We start from the raw sequence: 24,277 nt of genomic DNA on the forward strand, positions 1-24,277 counted from the left end.
CTAAAACAAAGCCATCTGCTTCTAAAAACACAGTAAGACTTCACAAACTTCCTTTGTAACATATTCCAATATCAAACCACTGTCAGTCCTTTTTCTGTTTAGCCCAAGTAAAAAAGAATAGTTTATTTCTACTAACAGAACCTAAGCAGCTTTTCTCTTCTTATCCTCACTTCATTTGACATCTTCCATTTGTCTTCCACCTTCTGTTAATCTTTTCTATCCATTCTTCTCTTTCTTCAACCCCTCCTTCCCTGCCTTTCCCTTCCATCCCTTAACTAGTTATAATATGGAATTGAAGCATGTTTACAAATATATATTGTATTTATTGAATCTTCTGCCAAAGTCCTTCTTGGATGGGCCTATATTGTGACAGTTGAATATAAAGTCTGATAGGCCCTACTAAAATGGAAGGTAGCTAAGTCTTGGCTGACAATTCACTTCATCACCACACTGCCTTTCTTTTAGGTTTCTCTCAAATTAGATACTATTTGTAAAGTGCTTAGCATAGTGCCTCGAACATAGTGGGTGATTAAAAATGCTTATTCCTTTACCTTTCTCCATTATTCCTCCTCTTCCCCTCTCATTGTCAGAAAATTAAATATCTACCTTGTGATCCTCAACTTATTTTGTTTGTGGTTCAGTGGATTTTGATAGGAAAAAAGTTCTCTATCTCTGCAAGGCTGGAACAATAATATAGCATTTACAAATCCTGTTAAAATATTTGAAGACTGGATTACCAATTTTCAGATTTTAATATCAAAATCCCTATTCAAGTGTGAAAGAATTCAGCTAGAGTAAATTGGGGTTAAGTGACTTGCCCAGGGTCACACAGCTAGTAAGTGTGTGTTAAGTGTCTGAGGCCGGATTTGAACTCAGGTACTCCTGACTCCAGGGCCGGTGCTCTATCCACTTCGCCACCTAGCTGCCCCTAGAGTAAATTAACTTTAACAATTGCTTAAAGAACAAGAAAGGACAAATAATTAGATAGTTAAAAAGCATAGGTAAAATAATATGATATGAAGTGTTTAAACCCACTGGAGATTTACTTGAAATTTCTAAAGGAAAGACAAAAGTTGGCTTTTTTGTACTTACTACTTACCTTTGGGAAGTATCACTTGAGAGCCATACCTCAAAGTATGTATAGAGAAACTTAACTGAACCACTAAACACACACACACACACACACACACACACACACACACATACATATGTATGTATAATAAAATCATCAGAATTTTCCTACAACTCTTTCTTACATAAGTCACTTCTGGCATGAAATTGAATTTACAACCATCACAAAGTAATCAGATCATGTGATGAAAGAAGCATAAGCAATTTTAACCTCATCAAAGAGCAAATGAGTAGTAGAGTTTCAATTTGCTGCAAATTGAAGGAATGTGAATTCTAATCAGCCTTGTGGGTTAATATCATGGAACAGAATTGGATTTTAGATAGTGCTTTTTATACTTCATGTATCCCAAATTGCTTTAAGAAAAATGAATAATTCAGTGACTGTGTAGACAAATAAGGTAACATTCAGGTTAGTACTAAAGCACATAGTAATATTTTGAGCCATTTAAATCAGAAAACTTGAAAACCTTTCATTTGAAAAATAAAATATAAGCATAGAATTTTAAATGTTCATAGAATTCAGTGGTAGAAATAGAGAAGGCCCAGAGCAGACCTTTTATTTTAGTTTAACATATTTTAATAACAAACTTACAGCAGTAGCACAGAAGACAGTCTACATTAAAAGCATGGGCTTGGGGCAACTAGGTGGCACAGTGGATAAAGCACTGGCCCTGGATTCAGGAGTACCTGAGTTCAAATCCGGCCTCAGACACTTGACACTTGCTAGCTGTGTGACCCTGGGCAAGTCACTCAACCCTCATTGGCCAGCAAAAAAAAAAAACCATGGGCTTGCCTGTAAGACAAAACAAGTAGAAAAGTATAGTGATTGGGTAGAATCTACCATATGTTAAAAATAATGCAGGGGGCAGCTAGGTGGCACAGTGGATAAAGCACTGGCCCTGGATTCAGGAGTACCTGAGTTCAAATCCGGCCTCAGACACTTGACACTTACTAGTTGTGTGACCCTGGGCAAGTCACTTAACTCCCATTGCCCCGCAAAAACAAACAAACAAACAAAATAATGCAAACACTAGTTACCACCAATAAAAATTTTCTTCTTTAAAAAAACCCAAGTGTCCAGAAAATTTAACATATTTGTTATAATTTTTATAAAGTTGAATCATTGAAATTTGTTAATGGAAATATTTTGGGCTATACTAATACTTTATAGCCTATAAATTTCAATATTTATATTCAAAATTCACACACAAAGGAAGTGGAAAAAAAATTGGCAATACCTGATTCTGTCCTCTGTTTTTCCATTCACAATCATATATTTCCATGTTTTTAATATTTCTTGTCTTCTGTGCTATTCCTGCAAGTTTGCTATTAAAATATATTAAAATGGGGCAGCTAGGTGGCTCAGTGGATAAAGCACCAGCCCTGGATTCAGGAGGAACTGAGTTCAAATCTGGCCTTAGACACTTGACACTTACTAGCTGTGTGACCCTGGGCAAGTCACTTAACCCTCATTGCCCTGCAAAAAAAAAAAAAAAGAGGGGGAGAATCTGAATCTCCCCATGATAAAATACATTAAAATAATATTTACTCTGGACTTTCTCTTTTTCTAGCAGTTGTGTACATTTTGACCCCATGGGGGAAATTATCAAATATTCAGAACTATCAATAACAGGAAGAAGATATTATTTTTTGTTTTGAGAATGATAAGTATTTCCCATCATAGTGGAATTTAAGCATGTTCTCCATCTAAGATACTAACTGGATATCTTTTGGCATGATTGTGACGCATTTGGCATAGATAATATATAGGTCGATATCCTCAAATAGGAGGCTAATCAGACAGGCTTCTCTTGCCTATTGCACAACACTAATTGCTGCACACTGGAAGCGCATAACTGCTTTGAAGTCCTGAGTAATTTCAGGCCCCAGACAGTGGGCCTGGATCAGTTCAGTAGATTTCTGATCAATGTCTGATTTCATGGACTGCTGCAATAGCAATGTAGCCTGTAACTATGAGATTTCTTGACCCTTGCTTGGTACATGGCATGTTTCTGAAAACTTTTTATACACTTTCCTTCTTTTTTGACTTGGGTTCAGAGAATGAGAGGTAGTAGACTTTCTTTTTTTTCTTTTTGGTCAGGCAATTGGAGTTAAGTGACTTGCCCAGGTTCACACAGCTAGTTAAGTGTCAAGTATCTGAAGCTGGATTTGAACTCAGGTCCTCCTGAATCCAGGGCTGGTGCTTTATCCACTGGGCCACCTAGCTGTCTCCTAGCCTTTCATTCTAATTATGTAGTACTGCTTGGCAGTGACCACCGTATTTAGTATTCACTGACCTCCTCCCCTCCCAAAAGACCAGGGAGAAAGATTCTCTTAATGCCGTGCTTGTTAGGGCAATTTCCAAGGGTTTCAGGTCACCACTATTGATGTTTCCTCAAAATGAAAATGTCTTAAAAGGGAAAATATTTGATTGTCTTCTGATCAGTTAGAACAGGTTCTTGCCCATTAGGATTTTTAAACTATTTCTGTTTTTTATTCTCAGCTTAATAATGATCAGCCAACATTTCAAGATACAAAGAACAGGGAAGATGATAGTATAAGAGATTCTCTTATGTATAAGAAATAGTAAATAGTTAGGCATGCATATATATTATATATGTATACACATATATATGTATGTACACACAACACACATATGTATGTGTATAATACATACATATATAAACACATATATGTAAATATCAGATGATTTCAGAAAAACCTGGAAAAACTTACATAAACTGATGCAAAGTTAAGTGAGCAAAACCAGGAGATCATTGTACAAAGTAACAGCAATATTGTACAATGATCAACTGTAAACGACTTAGCTATTGTCCGTAATACAATTCAAGACAGTTCCAAAGGACTCATGATGAAAAAATGCTATCTACCTCCAGAGAAAGAATTAATGGAGGCTGAATGCAGATTAAAGCATACTATTTTTCACTTTTTTGGTGTGTGTTCTTTTTTTGGGTGGGGAGAGGGTCTTTGTCTTCTTTTACAACATGAATAATATAGAAATAAGTTTTACATGATTGCACATACATAAGATAAATCATTTTTGTTACCATGTCAGGGAGAGGGAAGGAAAGGGAGAAAGGGAGAGAACTTGGAACTCAAAATTTAAAAAAATGAATGTTCAAAATTGTTTTTACATGTAATTGGGAAAAATAAAATATTCAAAAAATTACAAAGAAATAGATATTTCATATAATTGATGCTCAATTTTGTTCATGTCTATTACTACTTATTGACTCGCCTTCTCATTTGCCCACCTTGGGCTCAAAGTAGAACTTATGTATAATCAGTAAAACAAAGTGGACATAGCTGGATACACTGGCCCCACCTGAGAATGTATGTGTGATTTTGCATCCCTCCCTCTAAAGATATAGGAGATATTTCATCATCAATCTTTTGAAGTCTGGATTGGTTACAGCTTTTGCCAGAGATCTGAGGCCCTTCAAGGCTGTTTGTTCCTCATGTTATTATTATGGTCATAATGCAAATTGTTCTCATTCTGTTCATTTCACTTTGCATTAATACACATGAATTTTCGTATCAGAGGACTTGCTAATGAGCCCACAGCCCTTATGAGTATGAGAATGCTTAGACTTTGAACTCTATGTAGATATTCTGTAACTGGCTCTAGTCTCCAAACAAGTGGTAAAGGGGAGCTTCTTTGGTTGTGTACGGGAACTATAGGGAACATTTAAAAGGCAATAATTGACCAGAACCCAGCCCTTCTCTTCAGTTGACTTCTTCCTTTCTGATGGCATTCTGGTGAGTAAAGAGAGGTAATACTATAAGAGGAAAGGTTTTAGATGCTCCCTATCCACAACTGACCAACACTCTGTGACTATAGGCCTCTGTTTTTGTTTTTACAATTTAGGTGAAGGGGATTGCTACACATTTCTTTGAATCTGTCATCTTTACCATTTCTTATGGCACATCAAAATTCCATTATATTCATATACTACAATTTGTTCAATTGTTCCTCAAATGATGCACGTCTATTTTGTTTTCAATTCTTTCTTATGAAAAATGTGTTGCTAGAAACATTCTTATATACAAAGGTCCTTCCTTGACATACATGCATAATAGCTGTATTGCTGAGTAAAATTATATATATATATATATGTATGTATATATATATATATTATATATATATAGTAACATTATGGATATAGTTGGAAGTTGTTTTTCAGAATGGTTGAATTGGTTCAACTAAAAACGGTACATTCATGTGTATACCTTGCCAAAGCCCCTCCAAAAATTGTTATTTTCTTCTTTATTCATCTTTGCTGGTATTATTGCTATGAGGTAGAACTTCAGAGTTGTCATTATTACTGTTTTGAATCATGTTTTCGTATGGTTATTTAACTTTTTAATAGTTAAGTTAGTTTTAATAGTTAATAGGCAGTTTGAGAACTGCCTATTCATATCCTTCAACCACTTATCTATTTATCTAGAATGTATCTTGATCTTACATCATTATATCAATTTTTATATATTTTGGATATTAGACTTTTATTAGAGAAATTTACCATGAAGATTTTCCCTACTTATTTCCCTTCTGATTCTTACTGAACTTATTTTGCTTGTGCAAGAGCCTTTAAATTTGATATAATTAAAATTTTTATTTTTATATTTCTATCACTTTATTTAGATAAAAAAATTTCCTAGACATTTATGAGCTGTAGCTCTTTCACGTGTCCTCTAATTTTTTATGATATGATATTTTTTATGATATAATTTAGGCCATATATCCATTTAGAATTTATTGAGGTGTATGGCATAAGATGTTAATATAAACCTAGTTTTTGCCAGTCTGCTTTACAATTTTCTCAGCAGTTTTTGTAAAAGTGCAAATCCCTTAGTGGTGTCCTTGAATTTATCAAATATGAAGTTTGATGTTTTGGGATGTTATTTACCTAATCTATTCCATTGCTTACCTCTATTTTTTAACTAGTACCAATTTTTTTTGTTGATTTCTGTTATAGAATGGTTCAAGATTTGGTACCATTAGGCTCCCTTCCTGACAACTTTTTTCCGAGTTTCCTTGAGATGCTTGACCTTTAGTTTCTCCAGATGAATTTTATTATTTTGTCTAGATGTATAAAATAACTCCTTAAGAGTTTGATTAGTATGAAACCCAATCTGTAAATTAATTTAGATAGTATTATAATCATTAAATCCATAAATTAATTTAGGTTGAATTGTCATTTAATTATATCAGCACAGCCCAACACTGAGCAATTAATTTTTCTCTAGTTATTTAAATCTTTGTTTATTTCTGTAAAAAATATTTTGTAATTGTATTCATATGAGTCCCAAGTCCCAAGTCCCAAGTATATCTTCGTAGGTAGATTCCCATGAAGTTTTTTGAATGGGGTTTCTTTTTCTGTTTTCCTTTCCTGTCTACACAGAAAGGTTGAATGATTTTTATGGGTTTATTTTCTATCCTGATATTTTACTGGTTACTGTTTCAATTAATTTTTAGTTGAATTTAATAGTTCTCTAAGTAAACCATCATATCTACAAATAGAGATAATTTTGTTTCCTTTTTGACTATGCTTATTCTTCAAATTTAGTTTTCTTCCCTTTTTTTGCTATAACTAGCATTTCTAGAACTATATACTAAATCATACTGGTAGCAACGGACATCTTTGCTTTATCCCTGATCTTTTTTGAAAGGTCTCTAGTGTCACTCAATTACAGATAATGCTAGTTCTTGGTTTTTTATAGATTTTCTTATAGATATTTTAAAAGTATTAATTATTTTATTGTCAAAAGCATTTCCTGAATCTATTAAAATTATTTTTTATTGTTTTTGTAATATGGTTTGTTATGTTTACAGTTTTCCTAATGTTAAGTGAACCCTGCATACCAAGCATAAATCTAACTTAATTACAGTGAATAATCTTTTGAATGTGATATTATTACCTCTTTCATTCAATATTTTTGTATTAATAGAAATACTAGTCTAGAGTTTTATCTTCTGCTTATCTCTCTCAGTCATAGGTATTTGGATAGAATTTGTTTCAAAAAAAGGAATTTTGCAGATGATTTATGTAGTATTGGAAGTAATCGTTAAACATTTGTTAGAGTTAACTTATAAATCTATGTGAATTAGGTGTTGGTTTTTTTTTTTTCAGGGCAATGAGGGTTAACTGACTTGCCCAGTTTCACACAACTAGTACATGTCAAGCGTCTGAGGCCAGATTTGAACTCAGGTCCTCCTGAATCCAGGACCAGTGCTTTATCCACTGGGAGTTAATATATGGCTTGTTCAATTTCTTTTTCTGAGATTGGGCTGTTTGAATTCTCTTTCTCATTCTGTTAATCTAGCTATTTTATATATATTTTAAGTATTTTAAATTACTGGGCTTTAGTCTTCTTTTTCTCCTTTAATCCTTTTTTATAATCCATTCTCCATAGTTGAAATTTCTTTTGCTTGTGACCTAGCTCTCCTCAACTATAGCCTCTTCCTTTCCTTCCTTCTTTCTTTTTCTTTCTTTCTTTCTTTTTTTGCAGGGCAATGAGGGTTAACTGACTTGCCCAGGGTTACACAGCTAGTAAGTGTCAAGTGTCTGAGGCCGGATTTGAACTCAGGTCCTTCTGAATCCAGGGCCAGTGCTTTATTCACTGTGCCACCTAGCTGCCCATAGCCTCTTTCTTTTTTTTGTTTTTGTTTTTGTTTTTTTAGTGAGGCAATTGGGGTTAAGTGACTTTCCCAGGGTCACACAGCTAGTAAGTGTTAAGTGTCTGAGGTCGGCTTTGAACTCAGGTACTCCTGACTTCAGGGCCAGTGCTCTATCCACTGTGCCACCTAGCTGCCCCCATAGCCTCATTCTTAAATCTATTTTTTCCTCTCTTTGTCCCAGTCTGTTTCCCTGTTGATTTTTTAATGTATTTCTACTTTAAAATGTGCATGTGCATGCATGTTCAACTTTCCTCTTCTTGGTTCACATAAGACTGGGATTCATGAAATGCCCATAATAGTGGGATTCACTCCATCTCTATCACGATGTTTGTATATTCTAATCTGTCCTGATTATAAGAAAGATTAGCATACTCCTCATTTCTTCCCTGTTTATTCTCCCCAACCCCCTTTTCTTTATGTTCTAAAATAAAGAAAGCAACCAAAACTTCCACCCAGGGCCCGAGTTGACTTCATTTGCTTGCCCTTTGGCTTTTGGAAAAAAGTGAGATTTTGTGAAGGGACAATGGTATCCTTTAGGATATGAGCACTTGATCATCATTTAGCCTCTTCAAAGCCCTAAAATCGTTACTCTTCTGGGTTTCTTTTGTCTCTTATATGTGTTTCTAAGTTCTACCTAGCTCTGGTTTTCTGAATAGGATTGCTTGAATGTCATAAATTATATTAAAAGTATTTTTTCAAGCGTGGAATTATACAGAATAAGATATTCTTCATTGTAAGCCCTTCCCCCTTGCCTTTTGGTATATCCTCTTTCAAGATTGCCTTTATCTATCAAAAGGTATTTACTAGGAAGTCAGTTAACATGTACTTATTATGTTCTTACTATGTGTCAGGCACTGTGACAAATGCTAGAAATACGAAGAGACAAAAAAATACCTGCTCTCAAGGGGCTCACATTTTAATGGAGGGGACAATATGCAAATAACTCTGTATATACAAGATTTGAACAGTGTAAATGGAAGGTAGTTCACAGAGCACTAGTTAACCTTTTTTGTGTCTTGGACCCCTTTGGTAACCTTGTGAAACCTGTGGATTCCTTGTCAGAACAATGTTTTTAAATAATTAAAGGAAATCCTGAATTTCAGTTAAGAGTTTACTGAAACTCAAACTATAACTTTTTTCTATCAATGGACTCCCATGGGGGGGGGTGTCAATGTTCCTCAGATTAAGAACCCTTGTCTTAGAGGAAAGAGACTAGGGAGCGATGGGAGAAAGCGGAATTTGAACTGTGTCTTGAAAGAAACTGAGAGTTGGAGATAAAGAGGAAGGTTTGCCAGGAATTTTACTAAGCACTAGAGATGAAAGAAAAAAGCAAAAACAATTCCTATCCTTGAAGAGTTTATATTCTAACAGAGGAGACAACAGGTACATAAACCAGAAGGTATAAAATACATAAAGAGTAGATGGGGGGGCAGCTAGATGGCACAGTGGATAGAGCACCGGCCCTGGAGTCAGGAGTACCTGAGTTCAAATCCGGCCTCAGACACTTAACACTTACTAGCTGTGTGACCCTGGGCAAGTCACTTAACCCCAATTGCCTCACTAAAAAAGAAAAAAAAAAAGAGTAGATGGAAGGCATCCTTGAATAGGAAGGCACTCCCTTTGTAGGGGATTAGAAAACTAAAGATCTGAGACTGGAAAGGGAGGAGAGTGTAACCAATGAAAGTGTGATGGCGTGGGAGAGAACTGAGACATGGAGGGATCAGAAATGAAACCAAGAATAAAGAATATGTTTAGGAGTAGAATGGCAAGGCAAAAGGAGAAATGGAAATATTGGAGATTATTAGTAGAGTAGATCAATTGGGAGTGGTGGCAAGATCAAGGATATGACCATCCTTGTGTATAGGTAGAGTGTTGTATAGGAGTAGGTCATGAAGTTAAGTACATTGAGGAATCAGGAAGTTAGGGTATTTGAATGAATACCAGTACGTATGGTGAAATCCCACAGTATGAGGCAAAGGAGCTGGAGGCAGAGAGGAAAACTGTTAGCTGGGCACTTAACTTACTAAGGAGAGGTTGCTGAGTAAAGGTGGGAAAAGGAGAGTCTAGAAGTAGCAGGAAGCAAAGAGTATTCTGAATACCCCTCCAGGTCCAGTGTGACAAAGGTTGGGTATGAGAGAAGGTACGGCCAGTTCTGGAGATGATGTCCGGGAATGCAGCGTTGTCTAGTTAGCCAGGTCACTGTGAGTACAAATTTATGGAAGTGTGAAAAAGTATATGGAAATGACCATCGACCAATATTTTGCCTTTTTCTATTTATCATTTTTTAAAGCAATAACATCTTATTTTAAATAGGTGAAGTTGAAGCATTTTTAGTTGCTCATAATATTGTCTTGATTTTCGTCTTCTAATTTTACATGGATGTTGACCTTTGCTTTAACTACAGAGTGCTGTGTGAATCCTTGCAACGTGAAAGAATTTTGAGATGGCTTCATTTTGTGATCACAATGACCATTTGCATGTGCTTATACTGATACTATGTTGACTTAGAACATACGATCTTGACCTGATGAAATTGAACTGGTTTCCCCACATTTAGTTAGCTCTCTATTAATTGAGTGCTGGATTTTGTTCCCCCTCCTTCCACGTTTCATTACTCTCTTTTGTTGTGTTTTTGATTTAGTAGATTTTAAGAATGGATACTACTCCAAGGAAATATCCAGAAATTGCAGCTGTTAAGAAGCATACTCCAATGACTATTAGAGAAATTACAGCTATTGTCAATATGGGAAAACCAAGTGTTTCAAGGACCAGTCAAACTTATAGTGGGTCATTTGCAGAGAGGGTCAGGGGAAAGTGCAGTCTAAAACAAAAAGTAATACCAAGAACTGGAAAACACTGCAAAATAGCCTAATTAATACTCAGAAAACTAGGCAAAGACACCCAGAGGGACTTTATAACTAGAGAGACTTATTAATTCCTCTACAATGCAGCATAAGCTTCTTGAATATGGAGGAATAGTGAGAAGACCAGTTAAAAAGCAGCTGCTAACTTATTGCTATAAAGAAAAAAAATTGTAAGGTGATACAGAGACTAGAGAAATGAAGACTGAATAAAAGTAATTTTTACTGATGAAACTCACTTTTAAATTCAAGGATATTCCTAAATTATTGCCAGAAGAAAATTAAAGCCTATAATATCTGGGCATCTTCTGACTGTAAAACATCTATGCAAAAAATGTTTGCTGTGATTTTTTTACTTCTAGACCTGAAAGTCTTGTCCCCCATTTATCAAATTATTAATTATAACAAATATAATAATATACTGGAAGAAAAATTGCTTCAAAATTCAGAAGTTTGCGAATGGAGATAAAATACTGCAACATGATCCTGCACCATACCACATAGCATCAAAGAGATTTATCTAGAGATGGGAATAAATATGCTTTAATGGCCTGTGAGCTCACTTGATTTAAACCCCATTAAAAACATATGGGCCGGGGCAGCTAGGTGGCGCAGTGGATAGAGCACTGGCCCTGGAGTCAGGAGGACCTGAGTTCGGGTCTGGCCTCAGACACTTAACACTTACTAGCTGTGTGACCCTGGGCAAGTCACTTAACCCCAATTGCCTCACTAAAAAAACAAAAAACAAAAAACAACAAAAAAAAAACATATGGGCCGTTATCAATGCAAGATTTGGAAAAATAACTTTATCAAAGTTACACTTAATATGAAATATGATAAAAGTCTGGTTTCAGGATGAAGAACACATGTCAAAGATTTGTGAACTCAGTGCCAAATCCTGACAAACTAGTGATTATTAAGTTTTTTTAAAGATGTAAAAATACTGTAAGGTTTATTGTTTAAGTTCAAGTTAATTTATATAGCACTATAGTTGACATTCTGACTGTACAAAGAAAATAGATTTTGATAGGACTTTATATCAGGAATCAGTTATTTCTTGCATGCTATGATCTAATCAATTCCATTTTTATAATGTTCACCCATACCACATCTTGAACCTTTTAACACTCTTTTAGAAAAAAATTTTTATATATATATATATATATATATATATATATATATATATATATATATATATATATATATATATATATATAGAGAGAGAGAGAGAGAGAGAGAGAGAGAGAGAGAGAGAGAGAGAGAGAGAGAGAGAGAGAGAGAGAGAGAGAGAGAGAGAGTTGAGGGTTCTGCGCAGTCTATAAGCCATTAAACCTGTTTATTTCTCAAACTGAGGCATATATTCTAGCATTTTTTATCTTCCTTTGTGCCCACCTTAGCACTCAAACCGAGTATTCAAGCATATGTTGACTTAACTTCGAGGATCTTGTAAAGTTTGTCATATGATTTATTACCAAATCCCATTTTACAAGATGTTGCTATGCAAAGTGCATTTGTCTTCATGGTAGCCTTTATATTTATGTGCACCATTAATACTACAAGACAAGATGACCAAATGTTCTATTAAATGATCTTTTTTATTGCTGTGAAACCAACTCTGCCAACTCCTTTGGTTGCTTCTCTAGGGAAAGCCAGTACATCTTCTATTTAGCTGCAATTTTTTTGTCTTCTAGTTTCTTTTATCATGAAAATGTCAATATTGTGATTCAGTTCTTCCAATAGCATATCAATTTACTGGTTATTGGACAAAGCTCTCATATTTAGAATATCTATAGTTAAGTTAATTTTGATCTTTAGGTGGCACAATGGATAGAGTGATGAACTTGGGGTCAGGAAAATAGTTCATTTCCTGTCTCAGACACTTACTATCTGTGATCCTGGGCAAGTCACCTATCCTTTCTCAGCTTCAGTTTCTTCATATTTCAAATGGAGATAATAGCAGCACCTATTAGATATTATTATTACTGCTTTTATAAAGGAATATATACTGGGAAAATATAGCAAGAAGCAAAGTACATTTTCCACAACTCTTGGGGACACACTTGGTCCCTGGGGAGATTGGTCTCAAACTTAACTCAGTTTCTACATAGCATTCACCCATTGAATGTACTTCCAAATGTAGCTTAGCCATTGTATGAGATTTTTGTCTCAGCTACTGTTGGGCTGGGCTTCACAAGGCATTGATACTGGACTCTACTTCCTGACCTCCTGGTGGCTTGCTCTTTTTACTTTCTGATTATAGACATTTCCAATCTCCTTCACCTAAAAGCAAGAAGGATAAAACAGAGAGAGAAGCAACAGTAGGGTAATGTGGTCTATGCTTTATGACAACTCCAGGTGAGTGAGAGCCTGAGGCCCCTTACCTACCGTGAGGGAAAAATCCATCCTCTTTTCAATAATTCTCAGGAACTCAGCAGTGAGGTGACAAAGGCTTTATTTTCTTCTCATGAGGAGGAGGCACCCTAGTGTGCAGCTAGTGGGTGCCCCAAAAGGGGGCTTGCAGGCCCTGTTTTATACCCTAGTCCCTAACACGAATGGACCTTCCCCTTTTTCATCACTGGTCTGGGTTACAATCTACGCGCAAAAACTAGCTAATCGGAACGCAGTATTCCCACCCCTCTTCCTTGTATGGGCATAACTCAGGAGTGGACCTTATACCTTCTTATATGGACAGAACTGTGGAGAGGACCTAATTGAGACCAGGGCTCCTTGAACCATGTGACCTTGCTAACCTGAGGGGGAGGAGGAGATCTGAAACCTTTGTCCTACAAACAGGTCAGGGGGAGTATGACTGACTGTTATATCCACATCGAGAGGAGACAACTACCCATTTCTCACACCTACTCAGGCCCATGGCACTTTGTCCTCCCTCTCCAATGCCAGCCATTCCAGAAAGAACCAGGGTGAACAAGTTAATATTTACAGATGGTCTTAAATGGCAAGATTTATAATGTCTCCTGACTCCTTTTTTGCCACTTTATTACTGTCACTGAAGAAGTAGAAGGGAGACTCAAAGGATTCAAAGACATTTATAATTTTTTTCAAAGAATTAATTATATGGTGGCCAACCTAACAGTAATGAGCAGCTTACTACCTCACTAAGTTGGTCCCTTTGTATACTTATCTCATCCTTTCTAGACTGTAGACACCTCCAGGGCATGGCCTTCTCTTACTGATTTTTGTATCCTTTGTTGTGGTGCCTTTCCCATAGTAAGTGTAAACACCTGCTCATTTATTGAATGGTAATGAAATCAGCAGTCTTTCAAGACGGAACTAGAGATGTTGAAATTAAAGGTTAACCAGAAGTGCTGGAATAGCAAGCTATTAGGCAGACACATATCATGTCATTTTGCTTTTAACCTAGGAGGAGCTCTGGTAGATTGTGGTACCTTAAAAGGAGTTTCTATAAAAACTTAACTAGTAGATATGTCACCAAGGTAAAAGTCAGAGAAGATAATTTTAGGAGTAATATATGGCATGATATTGGTTTCATAATCATTTTATGACTTTCACTTTCAAAAGTTAGTTACTCAGTATAAATAAATATTCCTCCTGTCCCTTTAAGATGCCAGAATGAGGACTGGAAATGACAAGAGGTTGGAGCTGACAGTTGTACTATGTTGTGTACAGACAAATATCAATATTACTGGATTTAATTATTCACATCAACAGAAGAGAGAAGATGTAGATAAAACAAAACATAAAAACTGGAAATGCGAAAGTAATTTCTATTTGTCTTTGGGATTGAGTAACTCACAAACTTCCACTGTGTTTAGTGGGCTCCCACCTAGTAGGGTCCTACCCACTGTAAGCTCAGCACTCAGCCAGTCTGGGGAGGGGAGGTAACTCCAACTTGTCACAGATCATAGACATTGTGGATTTTGTCCTTTTCGGATAAGCAAAAGTTGACTCTAACCCTAAGACTTGACATTCTTGCAAATCATGCGTAACAAGGGCTGGGAATAAATGAGAAGCATAAAAATTACAGAAGATAAAAGGAGACCACCAATCGTGGTTAAGAGGGGAAGACTAGACATTTCCCTAAAATTTCAATAATTCCAAAAAAAACTAAATGAATTTTTTAAAAAGCCCCACCCCCTCTTATGCAAAACTTGTACCTCCTCCTCTCTACCCTGTAATTACACAATTCCACTGTGTAGGAGTTAGCTACTTTCAAATGATCTGGCTTGCATAAAGTAATTAGAATGAGACACTCTGCTCTGATGACTAACCTCATCAAGACACAGTGCAAGCTGGAACAGCTCTGGAGGATGAAGTCAGAGATAGAAAGTCCTTCCCAGAACCTGACCTAGTTCCTGTAGCACCAGGTTGGACTTTACTATTCCCCACCTTCCCTGCTTTTCTCCTGGGAAATCTCATTAACTGGCCTCAGGCTGACCTGATACTTTATGGAATGTTTGAGCTAGAAAGGAGGTAGATATTGGAGATCCTCTTGGTGAGAGTCCTCTCACTTTGTAGCTAAAGAAACTGAGGCCCAGAGAGATGAAGTGATTTGCTTAAGGTCATGAAGATTTCTCTACATCTGAAGCTCTTATAGGATAAGAAGCATTAGTGGGAACCCAAATATATGAAATCATAAAAACATCAGCTTTATCTCTAGCAACCCTTTCTCTTGAGATTCAGAGGTATAAATGACATATTTCTAATGATTGGGAACTTAGACAACTTTACAGAAATAAGAAGTTGCTAAATGTTCCAAACATTTACATAATTTTAAATATTTTTCATACTTTTGCCAGGGCACACACATATTTTCAAAGAGTTACTTATCAGTGTTTACAGACTATCTTTGTGTACTGTTATTCTTAAGTCAACAAGCATTTATTAAGCACCTCCTATGTGCCAAGCATTGTTCAAAGTACTGGGAATACAAAGAAAGAAAAAAACAACATGTTTTGATCTTACTCACAGTATATTATATAAACAAGATGTATATAGGAAAATTTGGAGATAGTCAATAGAGTTCTCATCTACTATTTCATATAAGTACAGCACAATAAAGGACTTGCGATTTCATCAACTTGGGAAACCACATTAAAGGAACCTAGTCCATCAATGCAGATGCAAATCATCTATCAGTAGAGGTCTTGGGCAACTTCTTGAGGTGCATACCACCTAAGCGACTTGTCCAGGGCAGGCATCTATTGAGTGTCAGGGGCAGAATTTGAATGTAGGTCTTCCTGAAGCCAAACACAGTGCTCTATCCACTATCTGTTGTTGCTGTTGTTGTTCAATTGTTTTACTCTTGTCCAACTCTTCATGACCCCTTTTAGGGTTTCTGTGGCAAAGATACTAGAATGGTCTGTCATTTTCTGCTCTAGTTCATTTTACAGATGAGGAAACGGAGGCAAACAGGGTTAAGTGACTTGCTTGGGGCCACACAGCTAGTATCTGAGCCTAGATTTGAACTCAGAAAAATGTCTTCCTGACTCCAAGCCCAGTGCTGTATCCACTGCACCAATAATTCCAACGCCAACAGAATCAAAATGTCAGAACTTAGAGAGTGAAATTTTTATTGTATTTACACCACCAGCTAATGCTATTAGAGCACATTTGTCATTTATGATAACTCTTTTGTGTTAATAATACACCATGCTTTGTTTATCCATTTCCCTATAGTTTGGCCTCCGAGTTTATATAGGTAGTAGAGAAATTTTTTGTTGTTGTGGTAAAAATGCAGGACAAAAGTCAACCACCTTGTGCAGGTAAAGATTTAAGGGAGACTAATTGAGAGCCTATTATAATCGCCCTGGTAAGGGGTAATGAATGTCTGTACTAGGGTGGTAGGGGTGTAATGGACAGAAGGGAAAGGCTGTGTTCCTTTTATTTAGGTGCCAGTGATTAGTATCACAATTCCATTTAACTGCTTAATATCAGTTAGATTTAACAAACAGATATTCACTCTGAAGATTAAACAAAAATATAAACATTTCCCCCAACACCTTATGGGCACACTCCATTATTGCATCTTGGCCTCTGTGGAAAGTGGGCTCAAAATTAGTTCAGTCCCTACCAAGTTTACATCCAAATGTGGTATCACTGTTGGATGAATCTTTGTTTGGGTCCAGTAGTAAGAAATACATCAGGATGACTGGAGATGGCCCCAGATGTTTAGGGCAATTGGGGTTAAGTGACTTGAACAGCATCACATGGCTATTAAGTATCTGAGGTGAGATTTGAATTCAGGTCCTCCTGATTCCAGGGCCAGTGCTTTATCCACTGTGCCACCTACCTGCCCCAGATATGTTTGATAGCTTTTAGAAAGCTAAAAGCACCCTCAGTTGTAGTTTGCAGCTATTTGAAAAGGCTTTCCTAAACCACATGGTGAGCAGACCAGACTGTCTACATATGCTCCAATATCTATCCAAAGCACTTTTATTACATGTCATCATGTAATGGTGGCTCTCCTCTAAACAGACTCCCCTGCCTCTCCCACATGGGGAATTTGCATCAGGTGAGCACACCGATGCACTCTGCCTATGTACCAGTTGTGTCACATTGAAATTTAGGCAGGAAGTTTAATTTACATTCATCTCCAGCTCTACTTTATTCCTGGCTTCTTTTGGTTGAGGTATAACTCAATTTACTAGGAATGTAAAGAAGTAGCAGAATATATTATAGTGTCTGTTGATAGGCATGGGGAGGGGAAGCTGGGAAAAGACTAGACTTTTAAATTAAATTTATTTATTTAGGGTTTTTTTTTTTTGCAGGGCAATGAGGGTTAAGTGACTTGCCCAGGGTCACACAGCTAGTAAATGTCACGTATCTGAGGCCAGATTTGAACTCAGGTCCTCCTGAATCCAAGGCTGGTGCTTTATCCACTTCGCCACCTAGCTGCCCCCGACTAGACTTGTTTGTTTGTTTGTTTGTTTTGTGGGGCAATGAGGGTTAAATGACTTGCTCAGGGTCACACAGCTAGTGTCAAGTGTCTGAGTCTGGATTTGAACTCAGGTCCTCCTGAATCCAGGGCCAGTGCTTTATCCACTGCACCACCTAGCTGCTCCCTAGACTTAAAAAAAACCCAAAAAACAACTTTTGTGTTCTTTAAGAGGTGGCTACGCCTGGAAATATCACCCTGAGTCTTCTGATCCAATTTGCTTGTAGGGCTAATGGCCCTTCTTGATCTCTCTCTTCTCAGAATGTCACAGCTCAGTCTTTTTTCTTTCTCCTTTTGCTGGATGCCTCTGGTTTGCTGGTTCTTTCCTTCTCAGTTCTTGATGTTTCCAGTCCTTCCTCTCTAATTCCAGACCTTGGAATAATTTGGGTTCAGAATTGGTCATTTTTCTCAACCAATTAGAGCATTTCTTCTATGAACTTCAGCCTGGTTCAATTAAATTTTTTTTTTGTATTTCATCTGTTAAGGGTTGTTAGAGGAATCTCCTTAACTTGTCTTTTTGAATTGCCATATTTTTCAGAAACACTGGACTCAGAGTATGCCGGAGACCCTGAATATGTCAAGGATGAAGCTCCTTCTGAGCTGACATAATTTGTTGTTGTACCCGAAGCTCTACTCCCTGTGTGTCCTTGGGAGGCAAGATGGGCACCAGCCAGTCTGTTCCAGGCTGGGCTACTGCTTGTGCAGCTGGGGTCTTCTGCAGATAAGGGGACACTCCTATCTTCATAGTTTAGCTGTTCCCAAGGGAAAAGAATGTGGCTCTTGCTGTTATCCTGCTCCTCCCCATGGGGTGGTTTTTCTGTCCTACACCTTGATGCACTGTTCCCCCTCCCATGTTATGCCCCTCCCTGGTATCCACTTCTCTCTTTATCCTGCTATTATAAGAGTGTAAACTTCTGTAAAACCTTCAAGCCCATTGGGGTTCCTATGCATGCTCATTTTTCTTATAATAAATCTGGTTTTCACATAAGTGACATTGTGATTGCCTATTGACACATCTGAAGTAATCGATTAGGACTTCTTGCTTGACAAATGTATGAGGATGGAGTATACAATCAACCCTCAACCTTAAAACAAATTTAAATAAATTCAACATGTATACAAACTAGATAAGGTTATTGGAGGGGGGGACTGTCTCAGAAAAAGCCTCTGGGGTAAGAGACAATAGCTGAGATTTGAAGGAAGTGAAGGATTCTAACTGGGCAGCTAGGTGGTGCAGTAGATAGAGTGGAGTTAGGAACACTAATCATCCTGAGTTCAAATCTGGCCTCAGACACCTACTAGCTGGGTGACCCTCAGCAAGTCACTTAACCCTGTTTACCTCAGTTTCCTCATCTGTAAAATGAGCTGGAGAAGGAAATGGCAAACCACTCCAGTATCTTTGGCAAGAAAACACCAAATGGGGTCAGGAAAAGTCCAATATGACTGAAACAACTGAAACAATAACAAAGGATTCTAAAAGGTGGAGCTGAGGAAGGAGCATTTCCTAGTCAGACATGGACTTTAAATATTTTATTAAGAAACAGTGGGGCAGCTAGGTGGCGCAATGGATAAAGCACCAGCCCTGCATTCAGGAGGACCTGAGTTCAAATCTGGCCTCAGACATTTGACACTTACTAGCTGTGTGACTCTGGGCAAGTCACTTAACCCTCATTGCCCTGAAGAAAGAAAGAAAGAAAGAAAGAAAGAAAGAAAGAAAGAAAGAAAGAAAGGAAGGAAGGAAGGAAGGAAGGAAGGAAGGAAGGAAGGAAGGAAGGAAGGAAGGAAGGAAGGAAGGAAAGAGCAAGTGGCAAAAAGTTTGGAAAGGTAGGTTGGAGTTTGATTGTGAAGGGCTTTAAATGCCCCACAGAGGAGTTTGTACTTTGTCCTACTGGCCATAAGAAGATACTGGAGCTTTGTGAGCAGGGGAGTTACATGATTACACCTATGCTTTAGGAACATCATTCTGGAAGTTGTGTGGAAGATGGATCAAAGGGGGTGAATATTTAAGGGAGACTAATTGGGAGGCTTTTGTAATAATCCAAGTCAGAGGTAATGAGTGATGGGGGTGTGAGGGACTGAAGGGAAGGGATATGAGAGGTATTTTGTGGTAGAATCCTCTGATAACCAATCTTTGGCAACTAAAGGACCCTTGGGAAGCTATTCATGTTACCATATTTACAACGCCATGAGGTTGTATGGTAGTTTGGGAATTGGATAGCCAAGTTCCTTTTTATCTAGCAAAAGGAGGGAGAAAAGGCCTCCAAAACTAAAGAAGCTACTATAGAGATCCCTGATCCTTATGCAGTGTCTGAGGAATGCATGGACCATATTAGGTTTACTCAAGTGCCCCATTATAGGTTCGGGGTGACCCTGGATCCCTGAAGGGTATGCTAGCAGGGGAGAAGCTTTGGCCAGTTCTGTGAGGAAAGATTTGAGAATGAGACCAACAGCAGATTGTGTGTCTGTTAGCTTTGCATGAATTTCTTTTTTTATCTCTATTGGGTTATTTCTGCAGTGAATGTTTCCCAAAATGGAATCAAACAATTCCAAAGAGTATGAACAATTTTTGTAGGTTGTTTCATGTATCCAAATATCTTTTCAGAAAGACTGAACCAATTTACAAGTCACCAACAGTTTCTAAGTGTGTTTCCTCATGTTCTTTCCAATACTGGGTTTTAGTTTTATTTACTTTGAAACACTATGTCAAACATCATTGATGTTCTGTGTTTCCAATAATTTATCCTAAACTATAGAAAGCAAAGCTCTTAGAATTCATTTGAGTAATTGAAGGGGAAAGGGATTGTTCCCCTACCCCCACTGCTTTTCTTGTTTTTTAGGAAGCTACCATTGTCAAAATATCTTTATGATCCATTAATCTCACTGTGGAAGGTGTTGTCTCCACCTGATTTCTAATCTAGCCATTGCATATTACTTTTATTTTCTCCTGCCAGACTCTAGCTATATGTGTATGTTAATTCCTTTATCAATGGTGATAGTGATAGATTACATTTTGCAGAACTATATTGTTCTTGTATGATACACAAAGGAGGCTGTATAATTTAGAGCCAAGAGCACTAGACTTGGAAGATTTGGGCTCTCAGCCCTGCCACTGAATCACCTAGGGAAAGCCAATTCATGCCCTTGGAACTCAGTCTTCTCATCTGTAAAATAAAGGAGTTATAGTGATGAAAGTACCTCCCAGCTCTAAAACTGTTCATCTATGAAGCTCCTACTGTTGGCTCTTTAATTCAGGAGTTCTAATATCACCCTTTAATCTGTATGAGGCTTATTTCCTTACCAGAGTATAACTCTGTTTCCTGTGAGGTATAAGAAAATCTCAATAATGAAAAAGTCTGGCTATGTGAAATCATTGAGAAAAGACTGATGTAATGAAACCTCACTTTATGGCTTCCCCATTCCCCTGTTCCAAAGGGCTTCTGGACAGTGGGTGGGAGATGTGGCAACAGAATCATGGTGGTGAAGATCAGAGTGAAAGGGATACTAAGATGTTGGAAGGTAGTGAAGCTCCTTGATGAGGCTGGCAGCCAATTCCACTCACCCTGCTCATGATAGGTTAGCTGCAGCCAGATGAGGCCAGAAATCCCCATCTCAGCAACTTCTCCTGCTTTGAGAATCCCTTCACCCAAATTTATCACCCTATGTAGATCTTTGTAGCTGTAATTTACTTATTCCCAGGCCTTTCTTTCTCCAGGAGTTTAGTATATCGCCCACAGTCTTTCTCTCAAGTTCCCTCTCTCTCTTATCCTTAAGGATTTCAGTATACATGATGATGTCCCCTCCAAGAGGATATCTTTCCTAGTCATTGGTCTCTTCAGTTTCCATGACCTGAACCATTGCTCTACCTCAGCCACACACAAAGGTGGTCATAACCGTGATCTCATCATCACCCACCAGTATTCCATCTCCACAAGACAAAATTCTGAAACTCTTTAATCTGATCATAAACTCTTGCTTTTACATCTTTCCTTGTGTCTTACTCCTCCTAAAGAAACATATTCTTGGTCCTTACCACAATATCCAGCTACTTTACCTTTCCCTGATTTCCCAGTCCATTACCAGTGAGGCTCTTGTCTCAATTTCCTCCATTCAAAAATTTCATCCTAGAGTTAACTAGTTCTGCTTCATACCATATTCTACCCTGGAACCCTTACTTCCTTGTCTGTCCCTGCTGATGCTTCTCTTAAACTCCAGCGTCAGAATACTCCAATCTTCTGTCTTCTCCGTTCCTGCTCACAAACTGCTCAGTCTCTCAGCTATGCTTCCTGGGTCTGCTAAGTTTGCTATCATCTCAACTAGGTTCTTGCTTCTGCCTAACAATCCTTTTACTCTTTCTTAATTGATTCTCTAATGCTCTCTCTCTCTATAACTTCTTTTCTGATCCTTCTTTCCTTAAGCTATTTATATCACCTTACCATCTCCCTTCTTGGAATAATGTTTTTAAAACAATTGAAGAAAATGCTAAATTTCCATCAGAGTTGAAATAAAGAGGTAATTTTCCCCATCCTAATTCACATACCCTTCTGAAATCTAAAACATCCAATTCTATTCAGAGGGCCTCACCTTATCAGTCAAGAGTTCCCTTTTCTTTTCCCTCTCCCCCAACTCTAACCTTTTCTCCAGTCTCTAAGGAAGAAGTGGTCTTTCTCCTTACCAAGGCCAACCCCCTCCCTCATGCAGACTCTCCTTGTTGTTATTCTACGTCCTACTTCCAGACACTCTTTCATCCCTAGGTTTGCATGGCTTGGTCTTCTTCTGGTTCTCCTCCTACCAGTTCTACTTCTCTATTTCCTTTGTTAAGATTATCAGCCATGACCAATCCCTTTGGATGGGCATACCTAGAACTCTGTCCTTGGTCCTCTTCCCTTTCCATATTCTTTCTTAGTGATTTTATCAGCTTTGATGGATTAAACTAGCATCTCTATGGAGGTGATGTCCAAATATACATAACTAGTCTATACCTCTCTCCTGAAATGCAAAACATCACCAACTACCCTGCTCACTGGACAGCACCACAGGATGTCCTATAGTCTACTCAAACTCCATATGTCTAAGACATAATTGTTACCCATTCCACAAGCCCTACTTTTCCATTAATTCCATTATTTCTGTCCAGGATACACTATCTTCCCAATCACTCTGGTTAAATTCAGTCATCCTCAACTCATTTACTTGCCTTCACTGATTCCTTTGTCACTCTTCCCTCCCATATCCAATCAGTTGTAAAGTCTTATCAATTCTACTTCCATGGCAGCTCTCATATCTTTCCCCTTTTCTCCACCTGCATAACCATCACTCTAGTTTAGGATAGCCTTCTAACTGATCTCTCTGCCTCCAGTTGTTCCCTTTTTCAATCCATTCTGGAAAATTATAAAATTCCTAAATAGAAAGTCTGACCATGGTGCTCTGTGTTCCAGAAACTGCAGTGGTTCCCAAATTTTTCTGGGATAAAATACAGACTTCTGTGTTTGATATTTTAAATCCTTTGTAAAAAGGTATACTCAATAGTTCAAGACTGATTCCATATTACTTCCCCTCACACTAGATATTTCTATCAAACTAGCCTTACTTTCTATTCTACATACAATTCATTCAGTGTCCCAGCTCTTTATCTTTTTCACAGGCTATCATCCATGTCTGAAATACTATCTCCTTTAACTCAGAATTTTTAGCTTCCTTCAAAGCACAGCTTAATTGCCTCCTCCTATATGAGGCCTTTGCTGATCTCTTTAGGGCATATTGGGTATGCAGGGAGGACTAGTACATGTAGACTGTGAGAGCTGGTGAGTGCTTTATAAGGTGGCTTATCCACTTTTGGTGTTCACCTGCCACCCAACTCTCACTTGTGGCTTCAAGAAGTTGTAACATGTGCAGTGGCCACACCCTCATAAAACCATCTTGGCAGATGGGCTAAAACTTGTTAAGGGTAACTGACAGGCATCAAGTCTGTTGGTGAGTTGGGGTGGGGGTGGGGACTACCCCAAGTATGTGAAGACTCCCCCGGGGGAATAGGTGGATATGATCAATTTGTCCAAATGGGCTATGAAGGCAGCGGAAGCAGGCACTGTGGAGTTTTTAGAGCTGGGTCAGATATTGAAGACACCAAGGTCATCCACTGCATCCAGAGCCATCCCTAGTCATTTTAACTTTTGTCTTGCCACTGAACTTTGGTGATTCTGGGGGAAAACGTGAGGCTGGTGACTTTGTGCAACCCTGCCTCACTTAAATCCAATTTACTTATAAGTCAAAAGATATCATCCATGCCACCCTGCCATTTTATATTTTACTATTTTATTATTTTGCTAGTCAGATATTTGCTTTTATTATTTTACTATTTTATCTACTTCAAAGTCTTGAGGTGATGGGCTAATATCAAAGCAACAGGTTCAGGGATACTGGGAACTTTAGCTACAACCCTGCACACAGGCAGCCCAGGGCATGGGGTCATCTTCTCCCTGGACTGAAGCAGCAGTGGGATTTGGCAGTTCCCTGGATGTCTGAGCAGCCTTTTTAAAGGGCCACACTGCTCACCACCTGGCAGGAGGAAGGGGCTAAAAAAGGTGTCCTAAAAATTATCTGCTTTACATAGCCCTGGCCTATTTACTGTGGCAGGCAGGGATCTCATTCTGTGGATGAAACAAAACAAAT

The 24,277-nt window shown here is 37.9% G+C and overlaps 1 protein-coding gene across 1 annotated transcript in view; it reads right to left on the minus strand.

Moving 5' to 3' along the window:
• Positions 1 to 24,277, minus strand: part of POGLUT3 (protein O-glucosyltransferase 3) — a 43,908-nt gene that overhangs the window by 10,828 nt on the left and 8,803 nt on the right. The window lies entirely within an intron of this gene.

The sequence above is a fragment of the Dromiciops gliroides genome, chromosome 3 (genome assembly GCF_019393635.1).
Source record: "Dromiciops gliroides isolate mDroGli1 chromosome 3, mDroGli1.pri, whole genome shotgun sequence".
NCBI lineage: Eukaryota > Metazoa > Chordata > Mammalia > Microbiotheria > Microbiotheriidae > Dromiciops > Dromiciops gliroides.